Genomic DNA, 23,979 nt, shown 5'->3' on the forward strand with positions numbered 1-23,979 from the left:
TGATTTCATGCTCTAAAACTTACATAGAGAAAGTACATATTGTTAAAAAAATATCTTACATCAAGAAAAGTTTCATAAGAGGGGCACCTGGGTGGCTCAGTCAGTTAAGCGTCTGACTTCAGCTCAGGTCATGATCTCACGGTTTGTGAGTTCCAGCCCCACGTCAGGCTCTGTGCTGACAGCTCGGAGTCTGGAGCCTCCTTCTGATTTTGTGTCTCCCTCTCTCTCTACCCCTCCCCCAGTCATGCTCTGTCTCTCTCTCTCAACAATAAATAAACATTTAAAAAAATTTAAAAAAATGTTTTATACAATACAGAAAAAATACATATATTGTTTGCACAAGACTGGGTTAGATTCTACCAAAATTCTACCAGGTTGGAAAATGAAACTGGCTTGACTCCAGATATAAACAATGAATGTAAGACAGAGTACTTTCTAAGTAACTTCTGTGATTTAAATTGACAATTCATTGGAGGACTGGAGGAAAAAAAAGTTGGGGAAGAAAAATTTGGAAACTATTTCATAAAATGTTACCTCATGATTATCTTCATAACTTCTTTTCTTGAAAGTGTCTCAAGATAGGATCAAAGAGATATCTTAGGGAAGTGGTGGGAGGAGAGCTGAGGAGAGTTGCACCACTCTATGAGGAATAGATAAGAACATTTGGTATGAAACGAGATATGTATAGTATGTAAACAACACGTTTTAGGGTAAGCATTATGTGATTTTCTCTACAAACCCAGCATATTTGGGAAAAGGGAATAGGAACATATGTTGTGCATAAAGGAAAATATCTACCTCACTGGGCTGGCAGAGGTCCATGAGAAGGTCTTGTGAGAGCTATACTATAAAGGAATTGATTCCTATACAAATGGGTTTTACAAGAAGAGCATTTAAGAGTGAGAATAATGCCATTATTCTGTGTTTTTGTTCAGAACATTAGCTACCTATACACATATCACAGTGCCATGAGACAAATCATCTTTTGTATACTGTACTTCAATATCCTCTGCTTCTACGTTTCAGAAGGTCAGATACAGATGATCAGCTTTCAAAGACTGTTTGCCCTTCTTACTTTATAGAAACTATCTACTATCTTTTACCTTATCTTTTATCTCACTTCCTCAGTTAGTACCTTTTACCTACTATTTTGTCTCTTCTTTTTTATTGTTTCTTTTCTTATCTAGTTTATTCATTTTTCACTTTAAAAAAAAAACAAATTTCCTTGAACTTCCATCCATTTTGGATGACATGTAATCATCATTTTTTTCAGAGCTAAACTGTAAAGTTATTTTCTTGTTTGTTTTGTATGAGTCTTATAGTTTTTATTTTTAAATATGCTACCGTTGCATATGTAACAAGGACTTTTAAATTTCTAAAAATTTTTTAAAACTTTTTTTAAAGCAAATTATGAAAAATATGACATAACATTCCATATACTTTTATAAGCATCTCTGAAGAAGTATTTTCCTACATAGTCAAAATAACATTAGATCTAACAAAATCAATTATTATTATTTTTAAACCATCTAATATCCAGTGCAAATTCAAATTCCCACTTATCCTCAAAATGTTCTTTGTAACAAGCTTGTTGAAACAGAATCTAACAAAAGTAGTCTTTGTAGAATGGTTTTAGAACCATACAAAAGTCTTTTTTTATTACAAATCATTCTTCTAATAGTTTTTGGACTTACTGATAATCCTTTCTAAACCAATAATTTCATTATATCTGGCAAAATGGTAGTTGTTTTTTTTTTTTTTTTACTTTGTGTTCTTTCACACAAAAAAAAATTAAAAAAAGAAAAAAGGAAAGAAAGAAAGAAAACTTTATGGGATAACAACAAGGCTTATAGAGATGTCAAAAGGAGAAAAGGGAGAGAAAGAGACAAAACAAAACAGAACAAAAAAAAAAACACAACCTTATCTGAAGAAATAGTGACGGAAAAATTCCCTAGTCTGGAGAAGGAAACAGACACCCATCCAGAAAGCCCAGACTATTCTAAATAAGATGAACCTGAGGAGATACACACCAAGACACCTTATAATTAAAATGTCAAAAGTTAAAGACAGGGAGAGAATCTTAAACCAGTAAGGGAAAAATAATTTTTTATGAACAAGGGAAAGATCATAAGGCTAATACCAGATTTTTCAGCAGAAACTTTACAAGCCAAAGGGAGTGGCACAATATATTCAAAATACTGAGAAAACAAAAAACAAAAAACAAAAAAACTTCCAGCCAAGAATACTCTACCTAGAAAAGTTATAATTCAGAATTGAAGGGAAGATAAAAAAAATTTTCAGACAAGCAAAGTTAGAGGAGTTCATCACTATTAATGTTAAAGGAACTTCTTTACGCTAAAAAAGAAAGGATGTTAACTAGTAACAAGAAAATATATGAAAGGATAAATCTCATTGGTAAAGGTAAATATATAGTAAAGGTAGTAAATTAATTACATATAAAGCTAATATAAAGGTTAAAAGATAAAAGTCATAAAAATAACTATACACTAATGAGTTAAGGCAGCCACAAGATAAAAAATGCAAAATGTGACATCAAAAACCTAAAGTGTTGGAGAGAGAAAAAATGTAAAGCTTTAGAATTCATTCAAACTTAAACTGTTATCAATTTAAAATGGACTATAATAAATGTTATACATAATCCTCATGATGATGACATAAAACCTATAGCAGTCACACAAAGATAAAATGAAAGGAATCTAAGCATACCACTAAAGAAGGCCATAAAACCACAAATGAAGAGAAAAAGAAGAAAGAAACAGAGAGAAACTACAAAACATTCAGAAAACAATGAACAAAAAGTCAGTAAGTGTATACCTATCAATAATTACTTTAAATGTATATGGACTAAATTCTGCAATCAAAAGACATAGTGCAGCTTAATGGCTGGAAAAAAAAGAAAGACCTGTCTATATCTATATGCTGTCTACAAAAATCTCACATCAGATTTAAGGACACACACAGACTGAAAGTGAAGGTATGGAAAAATATCTTCTATGCAAATGAAAACCAAAAGAAAGCTGGGGTAGCTATACTTACATCAGACAAAATAGACTTTGAAATGAAACTGTAATAAGAGACAAAGAAGGGTATTATATAATGATAAAGCTGTCAATCCAACAAGATGATATTACATTTGTATACATTTATGCATCCAACATAGAAGCACCTACATACATAAATGTTAACAGGACTAAAAAGAGAAAAATACAGCAATACAATGGTAGTATGGGACTTTAATACTTCACTTATGTCAATGGAGAGGTAGTCCAGATGGATAATCAATAAGGAAATATCAGCCTCAAATAACATGTTGGACCAGATAGATGTAACAGATATTTACAAAACATTCCATCCCAAAGAACTGAATATACATTCTTCTCAAGTCAGCCTGGAACATTCTCCAGGATATATCACAGGTTAGGCCACAAAGCAAGTCTTAATAAATTTAAGAATCCTGAAATTGTATTAAGTATCTTTTCTGACCACAGTGGTATGAAAGTAGAAATCAGTTCCAAAAACAAACAAACAAACAAACAAAACTGTAAAATCTAAATATATGTAAAAGTCAAGTCAAAAGGTAAATAAAAATACCCTAAGACAAATGAAAATGGAACTAAAACATACCAAAACTTATGGAGTGCAGCAAAAGCAATTCTGAGAGTTACATTCATAGCAATAAATGCCTGCCTCAAGAAACTAGAAAAATCACAAACAACTTAACTTTACATCTAATGGAAGTAGGAAAAGAACAAGCAGAATTCAAAGTTGGCAGAAGGAAGGGATTAACAAAGATTAGAGCATAAATATACAAAATAGAAACTAAAGAAATTGATTAAACTAAAAGTTGGGTCTTTTTAAATTTTATTTTAAATTGCAGTATAGTTTACAGTGTTATCTTAGTTTCAGGCATACAGTATAGTGATTCAACAATTCCATACAACACCCGGTGTGCACCATGACAAGTGTAGTCCTCAATCCCCATTGCTTATTTCACCCATCCCTTCTCACCAACCTCCCCTCTGGTAGCCGTCAGTTTGTTCTCTATAGCTAACAGTCCATTTCTTGGTTCTCTCTCTCTTTTTTCCTTTGCTCACTTGTTTGTTTATTCTTAGATTCCACATATGAGTAAAATCATATGGTATTTGTCTTTCTCTGACTGACTGACTTTGCTTAGCATTATACTCTCTAGCTCCATCCATGTCATTGCAAATGGCAAGATTTCATTCTTTTTATGGCTGAATAATATTTCATCATGTGTATATATCACATCTTCTTTATCCGTTCATCTATCGATGGAGACTTGGGCTGCTTCCATAATTTTGCTATTATAAATAATGTTGCTATAAACATAAGGGTACATTTATCCTTTTGAATTACTGTTTTTGTATTTTGGGGGTGAATTAGTGCAATTGCTACATCATAGGGTAGTTCTATTTTTAACTTTTTGAGGAACCTCCATACTGTTTTCCAGAGTGACTGCACCAACAGTGCAAGTCACTCCACATCCTTGCCAACATGTACTGTTTTGTGTGTGTGTGTGTTTGATTTTATCCATTCTGACAGGTGTGAAGTGATATCTCACTTACATTTCCCTGATGATAAATGATGTTGAGCATCTTTTTATTTGTCTGTTGGCCATCTGGATGTCTTCTTTGGAGAAATGTCTGTTCGTTTCTGCTGCCTATTTCTTAAGAAATTGAAGACTACACAAAGAAATGGAAAGATATTCCATACTCATGGATTGAAGGAACAAATATTTTTTTTAAATGTTTATACTACAAAAGCAATCAGGTTTAATGTAATCCCTATCAAAATACCAACAGCATTTTTCACAGTAGAACAAAAAAACACTAAAATTTATATGGAACAACAAAAGACCCCAAATGGCCAAAGTGACTTTGAGGAAGAAAAGCAAAACTGAAGGTGTCACAATTCCAGACTTCAAGTTATATTACAAAGCTGTAGTAATCAAAACAGTGTGGTACTGGCACAAAAGTAAACATATAGGATCAATGGAACAGGATAGAGAACCAAGACTCTTGGCGAATCTAGCTAGAGGCTTGTCAATATTGTTTATATATATTTAAAAACAGCTTTCAATTGGATTATTCATTTTTTGGAGCATTAAATTGTATAAGTTCTTTATGTATTTTGAATGCTAACTCTTTATCAGATATGTCATTTGCAAATATCTTCTCTCACAAAAGACTCCAAATAGCCAGAGCAATCTTGAAAAAGAACAAAACTAGAGGTATCACATTCCTTGATTTCAAACTATATTTGCAAATCCATAGACTCAAAACAGTATGATATTGGCATAAAAATAGGCACATAGATCAATGGAACAGAATAGAGTTCAGAAGCCCATGCATATATGGGTAATTAATTTATGATTAAGGAATTAAGAATATACACTGAGAAAAGGACAGTTTCTTCAATAAATGATGTTGGCAAAACTTGGCAGCCACGTGCCAAAGAATGAACCTGGACCCATATCTTAAGCATACACAAATAATTCATGATGGGTTTAAGACTTGGATGTATATTTTGAAATCATAAAACTCCTAGAGGAAAACATAGGCTGTAAGTTCTTTGATATAGTATTGGCAGTGATTTTTTTGGATCTGACTACACAAGTAAAGGCAACAAAAGCAGAAAATAACAAGTGGAACCACATCAAACTAAGAAGCTTCTTCACTGGAAAAGAAAACATCAACAAAATGAAAAGGAAAACTGGAATGGGATGAAATATTTTTTTATATATTTGATAAGGAGTTAACATACAAAATATATAAAGAATCCATACAACTCAATAGCAAAAAACAATCACATTTAAAAATGTGCAGAAGACCTGAGTGAACATTTTTCCAAAGAAGACATACAGATGGCCAATAGGTACATGGAAAAGTGCTCAACATCACTAATTATCAGGGAAATGCAAATCAAAACCAAGAGATATTACCTCACACCTGTTAGAATGGTTTTATCAAAGTGACAAGAAATAAAAAGCTGTTGGCAAGGATGTGGAGAGAAGGGAACCCTTATGCATTGTGGGTATGAATGTAAACTGGTGCGACCACTATAGAAAAAAAATGTGAAGTTTCCTCAAAAAAATTAAAAATAGAATTACCATATGATATAGCAATTCCACTTCTGAACTTTTATCCAAAGAAAACAAAAACACTAACTCAAAAATATTCATGCACCCCTATGTTCATTGTAGTATTATTTATAATAGCCAAGATATGGAAACAGTCTAAGTGTCCATCAATGAATAAATAGGTAAAGAAAATGTGGTGTATATACATATACACACATTGCTATTTTTAACAACACGGATAGACCTTGACAGCTTTATGCTAGGTGAAATAAGTTAGACAAAGAAAGATAAGCCATATTATTCTCATTTGTATGTGGAATAATAATAATAATAAACACTAACAATAATAAAAATTTAAAATCTCCCAAAACAAACAAAAAAGCTCATAGATAAAGACAACAATGGTTTATGGAAACCAACAATGGTTTATGGAAACAATGGTTTCCAGAGTTATGTGATGGGTGAAATGGATGAAGTGGGTCCAAAGATACAAACTTTCAGTTATAAAATAGTCATGAGGATGTAATGCACTGCATGGTGGTTATATTTTATAACACTGAACTACACATTTGAAAGTTGCTAAGAAAGTATTTCTTAAAAGTTCTCATCACATACACACACACACACACACTCACACTAGTTTGCTTATGTATGGTGACAGATGGTGACAGATGACAGACTTATGGCAGTGGTTATTTTGTAATATTGAATCATTATATTGTACACATGAAACTAACATAATGTTATATGCCACTATACTTCAATTAAAAAACTGAAGAAATTTTTCCACATTTAAAAACATAAGAATAGCTCATTGGAAATATTTAAGTATGACAATACAAAATGTGTGTGCTAAGCATAAAGAGAGTTGCTACTGGTGTATGAGACAAAGATACATTTAGGGATGGCCCTGGTTGTTCTATGGCCCGTGTTAGTTACTAATAAATAATTGCCAAAAACACCACAGCTACTCCTGCAGGAAAATATATGTAATTATTATATAAATAGGTGTTTCTGTAACTCTCCTTTTTGATGTCTCTCTGTATATATCTTTTAGTACTCTGTGGAAAAGCATCATTTAACATTTTTATCTTTTGTTATATATTAATATGAAAAAAGAGGTATTATAGTTAAGTGTATAACAATATAACACTACATAAAATGAATTTTAAGGACCATTAATCATTTCTCCTTAAAGTGGCTTCTGGGAGTTAAAAATCCTATATTTGAAAATGATCTCATATTACCATTCATTTAAGCACTTTTTTACTCTTATTTTACCCTTATTCTTCATAATTCCATTTTCAACAATGTTGTACTTTTAACTTTATAATCATCCCCATTGTGAAAAAGGTAAGTCTTCTTCCAGAGCAATTCTCATGTATAAATCTTATTTTCATAGGAAATAATTTCTGGATTGTATTCATTTATACTATTGAAAGCTATAAAAATATTAGAGACAAATTTAACTGGTTTTCAAACAAAAGTTTCATAATATAATTATTTTGTATATGTTTTGAAGATTAAGAAAAAATCTTTTTATTTAGTGTGTGTGTGTGTGTGTGTGTGTGTGTGTTCAGAGAGAGTGATAGAGACAGACAGAAAGACAGATATTGCATTGATTTTTATGGTATTTAACAGAGATATCTTGAGAGAACATGAATAGGGGAGAGGGGCAGAAGGAGGGAGAGAGAGAATCCCAAATAGTCTCCACACTGGGCATAGAGCCCCATGAGGGGCTCCATTCCATGACCCTGGCATCGTGACCTGAACCAAAATCAAGATTCAGATGCTTAACCTACTGAGCCACCCAGACACCCCTAACACAGATATCTTTTTAAGTTTACTAAATATTTTCTTGGAACATTACCAAGTATCTATGTAAATATATTTGGATATCTAAATCATAATTATATTTTAATTGTCATTAAAATTTAAAAAAGTAACTCAAGGATACATGCTTATTTTTAAACAATTCAGATTTCTAAAGAATGAAAACTCTTTTCTTATCCTTAATCTCATACTTCATCCCAGTAGTGACAATTATTAACAGGATGATGTGTATCTATTCAGTTATTTGTCCCATAGATTATATTTGTATAGTACTTGTTTTGTGTGTTTTCATACCTGTCAAAGATTAAATATAGATCCTAAGTTAACATAGAGTATACAGGTTGAATATACAACACTCAGACATGAAGTCTGTACTTCACTGATCACATTGGTAGTGATATATATCTTTATTTTATTCTTATCTCCTATGAGTATCATTCATTTTAATGTGAGAGTGAATGTTCTCCTTTTACATATCTGTGATGCAAACATAATGTTTAAGTGTCAATATTTGTTTATGATTGAAGGGAATCCTATATATTAATGTCTATTGATATTTTTGTCTATATGTTTTCTAAGATCAATCTATAGATATGCACTCTATATATACATAATTATTTTTCAACCCCTGTTCCACAGCCTGTCATTTCATGGCCCATTGAAATATCTTTACTTAATTAGATAACAATTTTGGATATTCTATTATTGCAGAAGACCATGTCAAGTATATATAATGTATACCCCAAAAGTTATTTTCTTGAAAACTAGCAGAGCAGTTTACATTTTTTAGAACATTTCTATGATGTTTTTAAGTTCACTTTTAGATTCTAAAGATATAGACATTGATTACTTAGTTATTTGTAATTGCTTATATTTGATTTATCTAAGTTGACAATATTGATCTATTGTCTTCCTCACTTTTAGCTTAGTACATGAAAAACAATGTACTGTTGTTGATATTGCTAGAGTATAAAAGGGCAATAATTGCCTTCTGTGGAAAAAAAAAAAACATTGTTTTCTTTTGTATACCAATGATCCTCAAACTTAAGTTTGCCTACTAGTCCCTTATTAAACTTGTTAAAAACACAAAATGATGGGTACTACTACCAGAGATGCTAGTTTTCAACAATAGTTCTTTAAACACTGTTCTCTACTATTATGCTTAAGTTGGGTAGTTACAACGGCACTTTGAAAAATATACTCCTGGAGCAGGATCTAAGTTGTTGCTGAATTTCGTGCTTATGAACAAACAAACAATTGTGTCATCATCAATATGCAACTACTCACCTCATTGTTTCCTAATCCAAAGAGTCTGAAGAACCAATATGGGAGTTTTAGCTGAGGTACTCAATTTAATAATTCCTTGTTCCCCAGATCATTCTTAGTAATATTAAAAATGCCAAAGAGGTAGACAAGAGGCCCTTGGAAGAGGGTAGGAAGGGCGGAGAGGCTGTGCGTGCTACATGGACTGGTGGGAGGAAGCTGAGGTGGTGGAGGGGCAGCCCACCAGGCAAGGCAGAGCCCCCGAGTCTGGCTTGCAAAAGCGGAGGGGCCAGATGGAGTGTGTTCTGATAGCCAGCGGGACTTAACATCTGGAATGTTATAGTCAACAGCTCTGCTCTGAGAGTGGGGAGGTCGAGAGGACACCGGGGGGGGGGGGGGGTTGTTGAGACACTGAAGACAGAGCTCAGCTCGGCTGGGGAACAAAGGCACTGGCCATCTCCCTCTCCCATCCCCCAGCAGAACATCCAAAGGAAACCAGTTCCTGTCACTGAACTTGCCTGCACTGCGTGAATGCCCAATGCTGTGCTTCTGTGGGTCAATCCCTCCCACAGGTCTTCCTCCTTCCCAGTGCTGCAGGGCCCCTCCCACAGGGGACCACTGAAGGCAAAATGGGCTAAGCCTGCCCCTAGTGTCCCTGTGCACCTTGTGGATCCACCCTGGCCAGATCCCATTGAAGCAGTACCACAAGCCTGGCAGTGTACAGGTAGCCCAGACAGCGCCACACCACTCCACAGTGAGTCCTGCCCCTGGGAGAGGGGAAGATAAGGTACACACCAGTTTGACTGTGGCCCCAGTGTTGGGCTGGGGGAAGACATTGGTCTGACTGTGGCCCCGCCCACCAACACAAGTTTCTATGGACAGCACAGGGGAAGATCCCTGAAGTTTGGAGCCACTGCAGGGACTACCCAATGACAAAACAGAAAACTTCTCCTCAAAAGAAACTCCAGGAAGTAGCGACAGCTAACAAATTGATCAAAAACTATTTAAGCAATATAACGGAACAAAAATTTAGAATATTAGTCATAAAATTAATCACTGGGCTTGAAAAAAAGCATAGAGGACAGCAGAGAATCTATTGCTACACAAATCAAGGGACTAAGAAATAGTCATGAGGAGCTAAAAAAAAGCTATAGATGAGGTACAAAATAAAATGGAGGCAACCATAGCACAGATTGAAGAGGCAGAGGAGAGAATAGGTGAATTAGAAGATAAAATTATGGAAAAGGGGAAGCTGAGAAAAAGAGAGATAAAAACATCCAAGACCATGAGGGAAGAATTAGAGAACTAAGTGATGCAATCATATGGAACAATATACGTATCCTAGGAATTCCAGAAGAAGAGAGAGAGAAAGGGGCTGAAGGTGTACTTGAACAAATCATAGCTGAGAACTTCCCTGATCTGGGGAAGGAAAAAGGCATTGAAATCCAAGAGGCACAGAGAACTCCCTTCAGATGTAACTTGAATCGATCTTCTGCACGACATATCATAGTGAAACTGGCAAAATACAAGGATAAAGAGAAAATTTTGAAAGCAGCTAAGGATAAACACACTCTAACATTTAAAGGGAAACTGATAAGACTAGTGGCAGACCTATCTACTGAAACTTGCCAGGCCAGAAAGGAATGGCAGGAAATCTTCAATGTGATGACCAGAAAAAATATGCAGCCGAGAATCCTTTATCCACCAAGTCTGACATTCAGAATAGAAGGAGAGATAAAGGTCTTCCCAAACAAACAAAAACTGAAGGAATTCATCACCACTGAACCAGCCCTACAAGAGATCCTAAGGGGGATTCTGTGAGTGAAATGTTGCAAGGACCACAAAGTACCAGAGACATCACTACAAGCATGAAACCTACAGACATCACAAAGACTCTAAACCCATATCTTTCTATAATAACACTGAATGTAAATGGACTAAATGCTCCAACCAAAAGACATAGGGTATCAGAATGGATAAAATAACAAGACCCATCTATTTGCTGTCTACTAGAGACTCATTTTAGATCTGACGACACCTTCAGATTGAAAGTGAGGGGATGGAGAGCTAACTATCATGCTACTGGAAGTCAAAGGAAAGCTGGAGTAGCCATAGTTATATAAGACAAACAAGACTTTAAAATTTTTTTTTTCAACGTTTATTTATTTTTGGGACAGAGAGAGACAGAGCATGAACAGGGGAGGGGCAGAGAGAGAGGGAGACACAGAATCGGAAACAGGCTCCAGGCTCTGAGCCATCAGCCCAGAGCCCGACGCGGGGCTCGAACTCACGGACCACGAGATCGTGACCTGGCTGAAGTCGGACGCTTAACCGACTGCGCCACCCAGGCGCCCCAACAAGACTTTAAATTAAAGGCCTTAACAAGAGATGAAGAAGGGCATTATATAATAATTATAGCTCTATCCATCAGGAAGAGCTAACAATTATAAAAGTCTATGTCCCAAATATGGGAGCCCCCAAATAGATAAAACAATTAATCACAAACATAAGCAACCTTATTGATAAGAATGTGGTAATTGCAGGGGACTTTAATATTCCACTTACAACAATGGACAGATCATCTAGACACAGGATCAATAAAGAAACAAGGGCCCTGAATGATAACATTAGATCAGATGGACTTGACATATATTTAGAACTCTGCATCCCAAAGCAACAGAATATACTTTCTTCTCAAGTGCACATGCAACATTCTCCAAGATAGGTCACATACTGGGTCACAAAACAGCCCTTAATAAGTATAAAGGAGATCATACCATGCACACTTTCAGACCACAATGCTATGAACTTGAAATCAACCACAGGGAAAAGTCTGGAAAACCTCCAAAAGCATGGAGGTTAAAGAACACCCTTCTAAAGAATGAATGGGTCAACCGGGTAATTAGAGAAGAAATTAAAAAATATATGGAAACAAATGAAAATGAAAATACAACCATCCAAACGCTTTGGGATGCAGTGAAGTCAGACCTGAGAGGAAAATACTTTGCAATCCAGGCCCATCTCAAGAAACAAGAAAAATCCCAAATACAAAATCTAACAGCACACCTAAAGGAACTACAAGGAGAACAGCAAAGATACTCCAAACCCAGCAGAAGAAGAGAAATAATAAAGATCAGAGCAGAAATAAACAACATAGAATCTAAAAACACTGTAGAGCAGATCAATCAAACCAAGAGTTGGTTTTTTGAAAAACAAAATTGATAAACCTCTAGCCAGGCTTCTCAAAAAGAAAAGGGAGATGACCCAAATAGATAAAATCATGAATGAGAATGGAATTATGACAACCAATCCCTCAGAAATACAAGCAATTATCAGGGAATACTATGAAAAGTTATATGCCAACAAACTGGACAACCTGGAAGAAATGGACAAATTCCTAAGCACCCACACGCTTCCAAAACTCAAACAAGAAGAATAGAAAACTTGAACAGACCCATAATCAGCAAAGAAATTGAATCAGTTATCAAAAATCTCCCAACAAATAAGAGTCCAGGACCAGATCACTTCCCAGGGGAACTCTACCAGACATTTATAGCAGAGATAATACCTATACTTTTCAAGCTATTCCAATAAATAGAAAGGGAAGGACAACTTCCAGACTCGTTCTATGAAGTCAGCATTACTTTGATTCCCAAACCAGACAGAGACCCAGCAAAAAAAGAGAACTACAGGTCAATATCCCTGATGAATATGGATGCAAAAATTCTCAATAAGATACTAGCAAATCAAATTCACAGCATACAAAAAGAATTGTTCACCATGATAAAGTGGGATTCATTCCTGGGCTGCAGGGCTGGTTCAACATTAGCAAATCAATAAAAGTGATACATCACATTAATAAAAAGAAAAGAACAGAACCATATGATCCTGTCAATCGATGCAGAAAAAGCATTTGACAAAATTCAGCATCCTTTGTTAATAAAAACCCTCAAGAAAGTCGGGATAGAAGGAACATACTTAAACATCATAAAAGCCATTCATGAAAAGCCCACAGCTAATATCATTCTCAATGGGGAAAACCTGAGAGCTTTCCCCCTGAATCAGGAACACAACAGGGATGCCCACTCTCACCGCTGTTGTTTAACATAGTGTTGGAAGTTCTAGCATCAGCAATCAGACAACAAAAGGAAATCAAAGGCATCAAAATTGGCAAATATGAAGTCAAGCTTTCACACTTTACAGATGACATGATATTATACATGGAAAATCCGATAGACTCCACCAAAATCTGTTAGAACTGATACATAAATTCAGCAAAGTCGCAGGATACAAAATTAATGTATAGAAATCAGTTGCATTCTTATACACTAATAATGAAGCAACAGAAAGACAAATAAAGAAACTGATCCCATTCACAATTGCACCAAGAAGCATAAAATACCTAGGAATAAATCTAACCAAAGATGTAAAAGATCTGTATGCTGAAAACTATAAAAAGCTTATGAAGGAAATTGAAGAAGACATAAAGAAATGGAAAAACATTCTGTGCTCATGGATTGGAAGAATAAATATTGTTAAAATGTCAATACTACCCAAAGCTATCTACACCTTCAATGCAATCCCAATCAAAATTGCACCAGCATTCTTCTCGAAGCTAGAGCAAGCAATCGTAAAATTTGTATGGAACCACAAAAGACCCCAAATGGCCAAAGTAATATTAAAGAAGAAGACCAAAGCGGGAGGCACCACAATCCCAGACTTTAGCCTCTACTACAAAGCTGTCATCATCAAGACAGCATGGTATTGGCACAAAAACAGACATATAGACCAGTGGAATAAAATAGAAACCCCAGAACTAGACCCACAAACATATGGCCAACTAATCTTTGACAAAGCAGGAAAGAATATCCAATGGAAAAAAGACAGTCTCTTTAACAAATGGTGCTGGGAGAACTGGACAGCAACATGCAGAAGATTGAAACTAGACCACTTTCTTACATCATTCACAAAATTAAACTCAAAATGGATAAAGGACCTGAATGTGAGACAGGAAACCATCAAAACCCTAGAGGAGAAAGCAGGAAAGACCACTCTGACCTCAGCTACAGCAATTTCTTACTTGACACATCTCCAAAGGCAAGGGAATTAAAAGCAAAAATGAGCTATTGGGACCTCATGAAGATAAAAAGCTTCTGCACAGCAAAGGAAACAATCAACAAAACTAAAATGCAACTGATGGAATGGGAAAAGATATTTGCAAATGACATATCGGACAAAGGGCTAGTATCCAAAATCTATAAAGAACTCACCAAACTCCACACCCGAAAAACAAATAACCCAGTGAAGAAATGGGCAGAAAACATGAATAGACACTTCTCTAAAGAAGACATCCGGATGGCCAACAGGCACATGAAAAGATGTTCAATGTCACTCTTCATCAGGGAAATACAAATTAAAACCACACTGAGATACCACCTTACGCCAATCAGAGTGGCTAAAATGAACAAATCAGGAGACTATAGATGCTGGAGAAGATGTGGAGAAATGGGAACCCTCTTGCACTGTTGGTGGGAATGCAAACTGGTGCAGCCGCTCTGGAAAACAGTGTGGAGGTTCCTCAAAAAATTAAAAATAGATCTACCCTGTGACCCATCAATAGCACTGCTAGGAATTTACCCAAGGGATACAGGAGCGCTGATGCATAGGGGCACTTGTACCCCAATGTTTATAGCAGCACTTTCAACAATAGGCAAACTATGGGAAGAACCTAAATGTCCATCAACTGATGAATGGATAAAGAAATTGTGGTTTATATACACAATGGAATACTACTTTGTAGCAACATGGATGGAACTGGAGTGTTATGCTAAGTGAAATAAGTCATACAGAGAAAGACAGATACCATATGTTTTCACTCCTATGTGGATCCTGAGAAACTTAACAGAAGACCATGGGGGAGGGGAAGGAAAAAAAAAACCAGGGAGGCAGGGAGCCAAATCATAAGAGACTCTTAGAAACTGAGAATAAACTGAGGGTTGATGGAGGTGGGAGGGAGGGGGAAGTGGGTGATGGGCATTGAGGAGGGCACCTGTTGGGATGAGCATTGGGTGTTGTTTGGAAACCAATTTGACAATAAATTTCATTTAAAAAATAATAAATAAATAAAAATAAATAAATAAAAATAAGTAAAATTAAGTTAAATAAAATAAAGTAAAATAAAATAAAATAAAAATGCCAGAGAAACCTCTAGGCATGCAAGCACTATAGTCTTCTCTTAAAATTACATATATTCACTCTCAAAAGTCAATATTATATCTAAAATGGGTCTATTCTGAACTACTGCTTCTGTCCAATTAAGTAATAATTTTGGCCAAGAGTTGGTGGCATTGTCTAGCTCTCCCTGTCTAGTCTCTGAACCACAGCATGTAGAATCCACCCTATTTCAGGTTCTTTTATTTAAAAATGAAGTGAATAGGCTTGAACAGAAAACAAAAATCCAGAATTTCCTTTAAGTGGTTAGGATTTGTTTCCTAAAATTAAGGTCTAGTTTATCTCATTTATTTTATTATTATTATTATTTTTTTTTTTTTTGGAAGACAGAGTGAGAGACAAAGTGCAAACAGAAGAGGGGCAGAGATGGAGGGAGACGCAGAATCCGAAGCAGGCTCCAGGCTCTGACTGTCAGCACAGAGCCCAACGAGGAGCTCAAACTCACTATGAGATCATGACCTGAACCGAAGTCAGACCCTAAACCAACTGAGGCACCCAGGCACACCTAGTTTATCTTATTCTTGAATTCATTTAACTCTTCTTTTGAGAGTTAAAAGTGATGGGAGAAAATGGATGATGTCCCCAGCTACTAATCTTAAGGTAGATAACCATTTAACAAAGTAACACATACTTGTCTAGCTTTTTGGATAATAGCCAGTAAGCTTTTGTACTGCCAACTGAATATCAATTATTGGGGACCACCCAATGATCTGTTTTTGGTTAAAATTTCCTCACAGGTTTGTCAACAGTATCATACATTTTTGGCATCACTCATCAACAATAGGCAATAAAGTCTGTTTCTTCACTAATGTTGATTGAGTACAGTGAGCAATTTGTCCTAAAATTGTGGGTAGTGACATGTAAAATTTTTTCAAGATTTCATTTGAGGTCACAAGCAGCCATTAACAAATGTCTTTTTGTGGCACAAAAACAGACACATAGACCAATGGAATAGAATAGAAACCCCAGAACTAGACCCACAAACGTATGGCCAACTAATCTTTGACAAAGCAGGAAAGAACATCCAATGGAAAAAAGACAGTCTCTTTAACAAATGGTGCTGGGAGAACTGGACAGCAACATGCAGAAGGTTGAAACTAGACCACTTTCTCACACCATTCACAAAAATAAACTCAAAATGTATAAAGGACCTGAATGTGAGACAGGAAACCATCAAAACCTTAGAGGAGAAAGCAGGAAAAGACCTCTCTGACCTCAGCCGTAGCAATCTCTTACTCGACACATCCCCAAAGGCAAGGGAATTAAAAGCAAAAGTGAATTACTGGGACCTTATGAAGATAAAAAGCTTCTGCACAGCAAAGGAAACAACCAACAAAACTAAAAGGCAACCAACGGAATGGGAAAAGATATTTGCCAATGACATATCGGACAAAGGGCTAGTATCCAAAATATATAAAGAGCTCACCAAACTCCACACCTGAAAAGCAAATAACCCAGTGAAGAAATGGGCAGAAAACATGAATAGACACTTCTCTAAAGAAGACATCCGGATGGCCAACAGGCACATGAAAAGATGTTCAGCGTCGCTCCTTATCAGGGAAATACAAATCAAAACCACACTCAGGTATCACCTCACGCCAGTCAGAGTGGCCAAAATGAACAAATCAGGAGACTATAGATGCTGGAGAGGATGTGGAGAAACGGGAACCCTCTTGCACTGTTGGTGGGAATGCAAATTGGTGCAGCCGCTCTGGAAAGCAGTGTGGAGGTTCCTCAGAAAATTAAAAATAGACCTACCCTATGACCCAGCAATAGCACTGCTAGGAATTTATCCAAGGGACACAGGAGTACTGATGCATAGGGGCACTTTTACCCCAATGTTCATAGCAGCACTCTCAACAATAGCCAAATTATGGAAAGAGCCTAAATGTCCATCAACTGATGAATGGATAAAGAAATTGTGGTTTATATACACAATGGACTACTACGTGGCAATGAGGAAAAATGAAATATGGCCTTTTGTAGCAACGTGGATGGAACTGGAGAGTGTGATGCTAAGTGAAATAAGCCATACAGAGAAAGACAGATACCATATGGTTTCACTCTTATGTGGATCCTGAGAAACTTAACAGGAACCCATGGGGGAGGGGAAGGAAAAAAAAAAAAAGAGGTTAGAGTGGGAGAGAGCCAAAGCATAAGAGACTGTTGAGAACTGAGAACAAACTAAGGGTTGATGGGGGGTGGGAGGGAGGAGAGGGTGGGTGATGGGTACTGAGGAGGGCACCTTTTGGGATGAGCACTGGGTGTTGTATGGAAACCAATTTGACAGTAAATTTCATATATAAATAAAAAAAATGTCTTTTTGTAACTCTGGAACAAAAGGATGGCAGTGTATAATATTTTATAATATTCTTTTTGAATTTCTGCATTGATGTGTGTGTGTGTGTGTGTGTGAGAGAGAGAGAGAGAGAGAGAGAGAGAGAGAGAGAAAGAGAGAGAGAGAGAGGGAGAGAGAGAGAGAAGTGAGATTTTGGTGAGAACAGGCTGTTTGGCATAATGATTAACCAGGGCATTTTCTTTTGCTTTAATATCTTTTTGAAGGGACTTCTATCTTGAAAATAGCCAGTTTATGGAAAACCATTAGAGCTATTAAATGCCTACAATTTGCTGACCATTCTAAATTAGGATCCTTTCTTAGGTTAAGCACTTTTATTTTCTCTAAAGCTTTCTGAAATGATAAACCATCCCAAAATTTTTTCTACTATTGTGTACATATAAATCCTCTTCTTTTTACCTAGCCAGGAAGCTATTGGGACCACAACAAATTCTGTCACTTGGGCATATTTTTGCCTCTGGGAAGTAGTCATATTCTAGTGGTGAACTGAGATCTGTTACAATGTATCCTGCCTGATATTTTCTGGTTTTCATCTTAAGATTTAATTAACAAACACGATTAAATCTAGATGTCTAGGGATATTGTAATAAACTTTTTAATGGGTGTTTTAATAAATCTATTAGATACTTAAGAAACAGTGTTTAAGGAGTCATAAGCTTCCCTTCTTCTTTGGAAGAAGAGAAGTAGGATGTAGAGCTGCCAGTGGGTAGCAGCAGCTTTTAAAAGCAGAGGACCTCAATGCGAAAACCACAAGGAACTAAATTCGGTCAATAACCTAATGAGCTGGGAGGAGCACCTCAAGATTCAGAAGAGAACTGTAATGTGGCTAATGTCTTGATTTCAGTTCTCAAAGTCATGAGCAAAGGGCCCATCTAGCCTTGTCTGGACTTCTGACCCATGGGCATTGTGACATATGTGTATGTTGATTTAAGCACCTACATTTGTGCTAATTCGTTGTGCAGCAATAGGAAATGAACACCCTTGGAACACATTGCCTTCCAGTGAGACTTAGGAATCATCTGTGTGATCTCTTAGTTACAAACCTAGGAAATTTCTGACGTGTTACAATTTTTCAGGAGTGAGAAATATCTCTCTTTGGGATAAATTATGTTCCAAAGAATAAACTTTAACAAAATACTAACTTCTCTTCAGAAAGTGTATAGCCTACTGGAGATAAAACAATAAATAGATAGATAGAATTGGTTCCAGAGCTCAAGTGAATTTTAGAGTATAACAAAAGATAATTGATACATGAGATAAAAAATAAAATATTGGAAATACTCTTGAAATCCTCGTTGAGGACTTTGGCTTTCCCAGGAGGAAGGAAAGAAATGACTCTTTGACTAAAAAAAACGATGCTAAAAGAACAGAAAACAGACTTATAGCTATGAAATATGCAGCCTTATGGTACACTAAAGATAAGGGAATATTTGGATTTGGTACTATAGGTAAGTAGGAAATGATTATTACATTTATACTGCTGAGATTCTGAATAAATATATATCTCTGACCTTTGGATTTTTTTTACCCCAGACAATACAAGCATTATAAGGAAAAGTACAAGGTATCCAATGACTAATCTCTCTATTAGATTTTCATTGCATCGATTTTGGTGCTCTTTTGTTTCTGGTGTTAGAGGGAAGGATGCAAGTAGATGTTAGCAGGGTTCGGTCTGAATATTTGGTTCAGTCCAAATACGTTGGAAAACCAGCATAATTTATGCCCAGAAATATGATTACTCCTTAGACTTTCAACTTCCATTAAGAATACAAGTAAATCAATGTTTAAATTATCTATGACCTGATTATGAGAGTCCTCAGGAATGTTCAGGAGTAGGCCATCAGGAGAGCATCTGTTTTACAGTAAATCCCCTACACCACCCTATTTAGTTAGTGGATGTGATGTCACAAAGGAGGAAAGAATGTTTCTCAGTTAAAGGTCTGATGGTAACAGTTGGGCTGGGACATACAAAATGTTTGATGGTTATTACAGGTACCCAGCGTATGATAGTTGCTGGCTCCCAAGGAGAAGTTGAGTAAGAGTGTTAGGATAGATGCCAGGTGTCATAGGGCATATCAATCAAAAACTTTCAAGATTTCCTTAACTATTTAGAGAAATTGGACCCTATGAGGTAAAAGTGGTCACTTGATTTCCCCTTGGAGAAACTTCATTAATTCCCGCCTCCCCCCCTTTATTTTTGTCCCTGTTATTTCTGAGCTAACAGAGTGGAATTATTTATCTAATACTCTTTCTGTTCAAAGTACATATAATTGATGAATTAAAGAGTCTGCAAGAAAGATTTTTAAGGACAGCCTTCTGCCTTTGCTAAGTAGGATTTAATAGTTTCACTGTCAATTCTAGCTTTACTCTTTTCCTACATGAAATTTCACATTTATTCTCCACTCTGTGCTGCTCAGCCGAACAGATCTCTCACATCTTTCCTAAATATATTCCACTTTTATTTTTACTCAAATCTTGTTAGTGTGGTGGTCAGGAGCTAGAGAGGTGGGGGTCATTCTCTGAAGTTCTGGTTAAGCTGCAATTCTAGTTAGGTACTATATAAACACAAGTCCCAGATGTGAGGCCTTCACAAAGGTCCATGCCCCTCCTCCAGAGCTCATGTTGGGCTGAGTATGTGTTTTGCCCTTGGGTAAGGGCCTTATTCTCTCACAACTGCATTGGGTTCCCACCTGTACCCTCAGGCAACAGGTTTTGCATATTAAGGCTTTGCTTCCATAAGGAAACAGAGAAGATGAGAATAGGTGACCATTAGTCAGTGCATGCTTTTTCACTCCCCAGACAGCACCATCAGGGAAGCTTTCTTAAGAAAAAACAAAAATATATATATCTCATCTCCAATCATCTCTGTATGTATCTGGTGGGGTGTGTGGAGGAAAAGCTTATAAAGGCGTGTGAACATATTTGTCCCATGTGGTTTACAGCTTTCATGCTCACCCGCACTCGGATGTTAGCAATCAGTTAAAATCTTCTAGCTGATCCTTTTTACCAGCTTACGCTCCGTTCAATATTTTATGTCTCAAGTAAGCAAATTCCTGGATCTTGTTTCTCCCTGAGAGTGCTTCCAACATTCCTGATTTTAATTTTTTTCCCTTTGCAGCTTTCATTATCTGATGGGAACATTGTGAACTTGCAGTTTTTCAAGGTGTTTTTCTTATTGTAAAGTAAGAGGGAACACTATCCAATTCTCCACATTTCCAATATGACATCAGAACCCAGGAGCTGTTTTTGTATGCAGTTTGCCTACCATTTTGGTTGAAGTAAATCTAAAGTGTTTTTCAGTACTGTGTCTTTTTTTTTTTTAAGTTTACTTATTTATTTTGAGAGAGAGAGGGAAGGAGAGAGAGCATGAGTAATGGCAAAGGGGCAGACAGAGAATCCCAAGTAGGCTCCATGAGCCTGATGCAAGGCTCCGTCACATGAGATCATGACCTGAGCAGAAAACAAGAGCCAAAGGCTTAACAGACTGAGCCATCCAGGCACCCCTCCAACCCTGTGTCTTAAACAAAGCCATTTTCTCTGGAAATTCCTTGACCACCAGCTGTGTAAGAGAGTTGGGTGATGTAATAAATCATAGAGTTAATTAGAAAATAAAGCTAAATGCTAAGCTCCTATTTCCATTTTTGCATAATTATTGTAATCAGTTTTTATGAACAAAATGCTTATAAGTCAAAACAATAACTCGTGCGTCTTTTATTATATGACTCACAACACTAATTTCAAAAGCAATTGCTTTGTTTAGATGGAACTAGCAATAATAATTTTATGCTTTAATTCTGTGGTTCATGTTTGGTTGTGGATAATTTGTCAACAGTGGTCCTATTATGAGAATATCTGGCCATATAATAAATCAACTTTTAAAATTAATAGCACTATAAAACTAAGAGTTTGACTAAGATCCTAACCTCAATAACATATATTCATATCAGAAAGGAAAATGCCATTCCAGGTTAAAATCATAGGCAAGGCACTGAAAGCTATTCCCACTGATCCTACCAGTGAATTTATATACATCTGTATCCATATATAAATATCTACAAACCTGTAAGTCAATCTCTGGTTTATTTGGTGGTGTTGGGTGGGGAGGTTATTCTCAGGTTAAACACATAGTAATCCAAATAGGTTTATATTTCCTTTTTCTTAAATAATTCAAAGTCTAAGAAGTAGTCCTCAAAGGAACTAAATTCTGCCATTTTACCTCTCAAACTTGACCAGCCCACAAGCTTATATAAAAAGTCAAAGGGAAACATAAATGTGTGTGTGTGTGGGTGTGTGTGTGAGATCATCTATCTCAAATTATCAAATCATGTCCAATGTTGGTTTGTGAAGCTAGGGGATATTTATGAGGCCAAATATCATTTTAGTTAATACTGTTATGATATTAAATGATATGGTTTATACAAAGTTCCTTCTTTGTTATAACATATGGCCCAGAATAACACTGAGTATAGTGAGAAGTATAGTTTATTTAAAATGTGTATCTTGGGGCACCTGGGTGGCTCAGTCAGTTAAGCGTCTGACTTCGGCTCAGGTCATGATCTCACAGTTTGTGGGTTCGAGCCCTGCATCAGGCTCTGTGCTGACAGCTCAGAGCCTGGAGCCTGCTTTGGATTCTGTGTCTCCCTCTCTCTCTGCCCCTCCCCCACTCATGCTCAGTTTCTCTCTGCCTCAGAAATAAACATTAAAAAAAAATTTAAACGTGCATCTTGTGTTACCAACTTAGTTGAAACAGTCCTTATTTATTTAAAAAGAATTATTTTTAACGTTTATTTTTGAGACAGGGAGAGACAGAGCATGAACAGGGGAGGGTCAGAGAGAGGGAGACACAGAATCTGAAACAGGCTCCAAGCTCTGAGCTGTCAGCACAGAGCCAACGCGGGGCTCAAACTCACGGACTGCGAGATCATGACCTGAGCCAAAGTCGGCCGCTTAACTGACTGAGCCACCCAGGCACCCCAACAAATCCTCATTTAAATTCTAGATAAAATGTGATTGTGTTAAATTATTTTTGTGTTAAAAATTCACAGTGTGTATCCTACAGGAAGACAAAACTTCAGAGGAATAGTTTTTTTGGTCACAATTCAATTAATGCATCAGTGCTCAGTTATCATTATCCTAATAAATAAATAAAAAAAAAAAACACACAAAAAAAAAACAAAAGACAATTCTCTTCCTGTAACTGAAAGTCATCCTCAGTATTGAAAATATTCAAATCCTTCAAAAAATAAAAGCATAAATGTCCAGAATGATCACAAGCAGAATGACGAGGCCTACAATGAGCGGTGCATCTCTTATTCAGTAGCAACTCCAACAATTCACTTCCATGACCCAATTTTACATTCTATCTATTTCCATCTCTTCCTCCCAATTGATTTGCACCTGCTAACTCTTAAGTTTATTATTTAGCAGGGTCATTTCTCACAGATCAACTCAGATTTCACTTTATGGAGAAATAAGATTGTACAGTAACAATATTCAGAATTTTTTTTTTTTTTTTTTTTTTTTTTTACTTTCAAACCATATTTGAGCATTAGAGAGCCTCTCAACTGGGGAAGGAAAGAGATGGAGTTAAACTGAGAAGAGGTGTTGCACATAGCAGTAATAAAAGGATCTGGCCTGGCCTAAATCTCCCTGGCAGGAGAAATGCTTGGTTACTATCAGGGAACTGTAAAGTCCCGAGTACATTCATTGCTGAGGATCAATCAAAATACTGAGGCCAAGACACTGCTCTTATAGACTCTAATTGGCCAAAGATCATCCTGTTTTGTTTGTTGGGGCAGCCACATATGAATTCTTCTTCTGTTTTATCTCAAAGTGTAGGTTTTCTAAGAACAACATTTTTGCGTATTGACCATGGATCCTTTAAAGTAATAACTTTCACTTCCTTCCTATATTGACATCTCCACATGGACAGCTGCAATAATAAAGCTCGCAGCTCCTAGGTAACAGAGAACAGAGCCTTCACCCCGTACATAAGTGGGAGTAGGAAAAAGCATGACTTGATGGCACTAACCTGACTCAGTATCTTGGCAATTATTTTACACACATATTTACATGTGCACATATGTACATATGTGATCATGTATTTTGAAATAGCAAAAATATTTTGGTCCCTGTAATAGAAGGTCTCAGCAGATATTTCATGAGCATAAGTAAT

The 23,979-nt window shown here is 36.3% G+C and overlaps 1 protein-coding gene across 2 annotated transcripts in view; it reads right to left on the reverse strand.

The window, feature by feature from the left end:
- Window positions 1-19,689, reverse strand: part of ADAM29 (ADAM metallopeptidase domain 29) — an 82,574-nt gene extending 62,885 nt beyond the window's left edge. The window contains exons 1-2 of one of the 2 annotated variants that reach the window (XM_086703836.1): window positions 19,605-19,687; window positions 535-640 (exon numbers count right to left, since the gene is read on the reverse strand). The gene's annotated coding sequence lies outside the window, so the exon portion shown is untranslated. Of the gene's footprint in view, window positions 1-534; window positions 641-19,604 lie in introns of both variants that reach the window. The other variant, XM_086703838.1, reaches the window with a different exon arrangement.
- Between the last annotated feature and the right edge of the window lie 4,290 nt (window positions 19,690-23,979).

The sequence above is a fragment of the Puma concolor genome, chromosome B1, assembly GCF_028749965.1.
Source record: "Puma concolor isolate L17-30 chromosome B1, mPumCon1.1.hap2, whole genome shotgun sequence".
Lineage (NCBI taxonomy): Eukaryota > Metazoa > Chordata > Mammalia > Carnivora > Felidae > Puma > Puma concolor.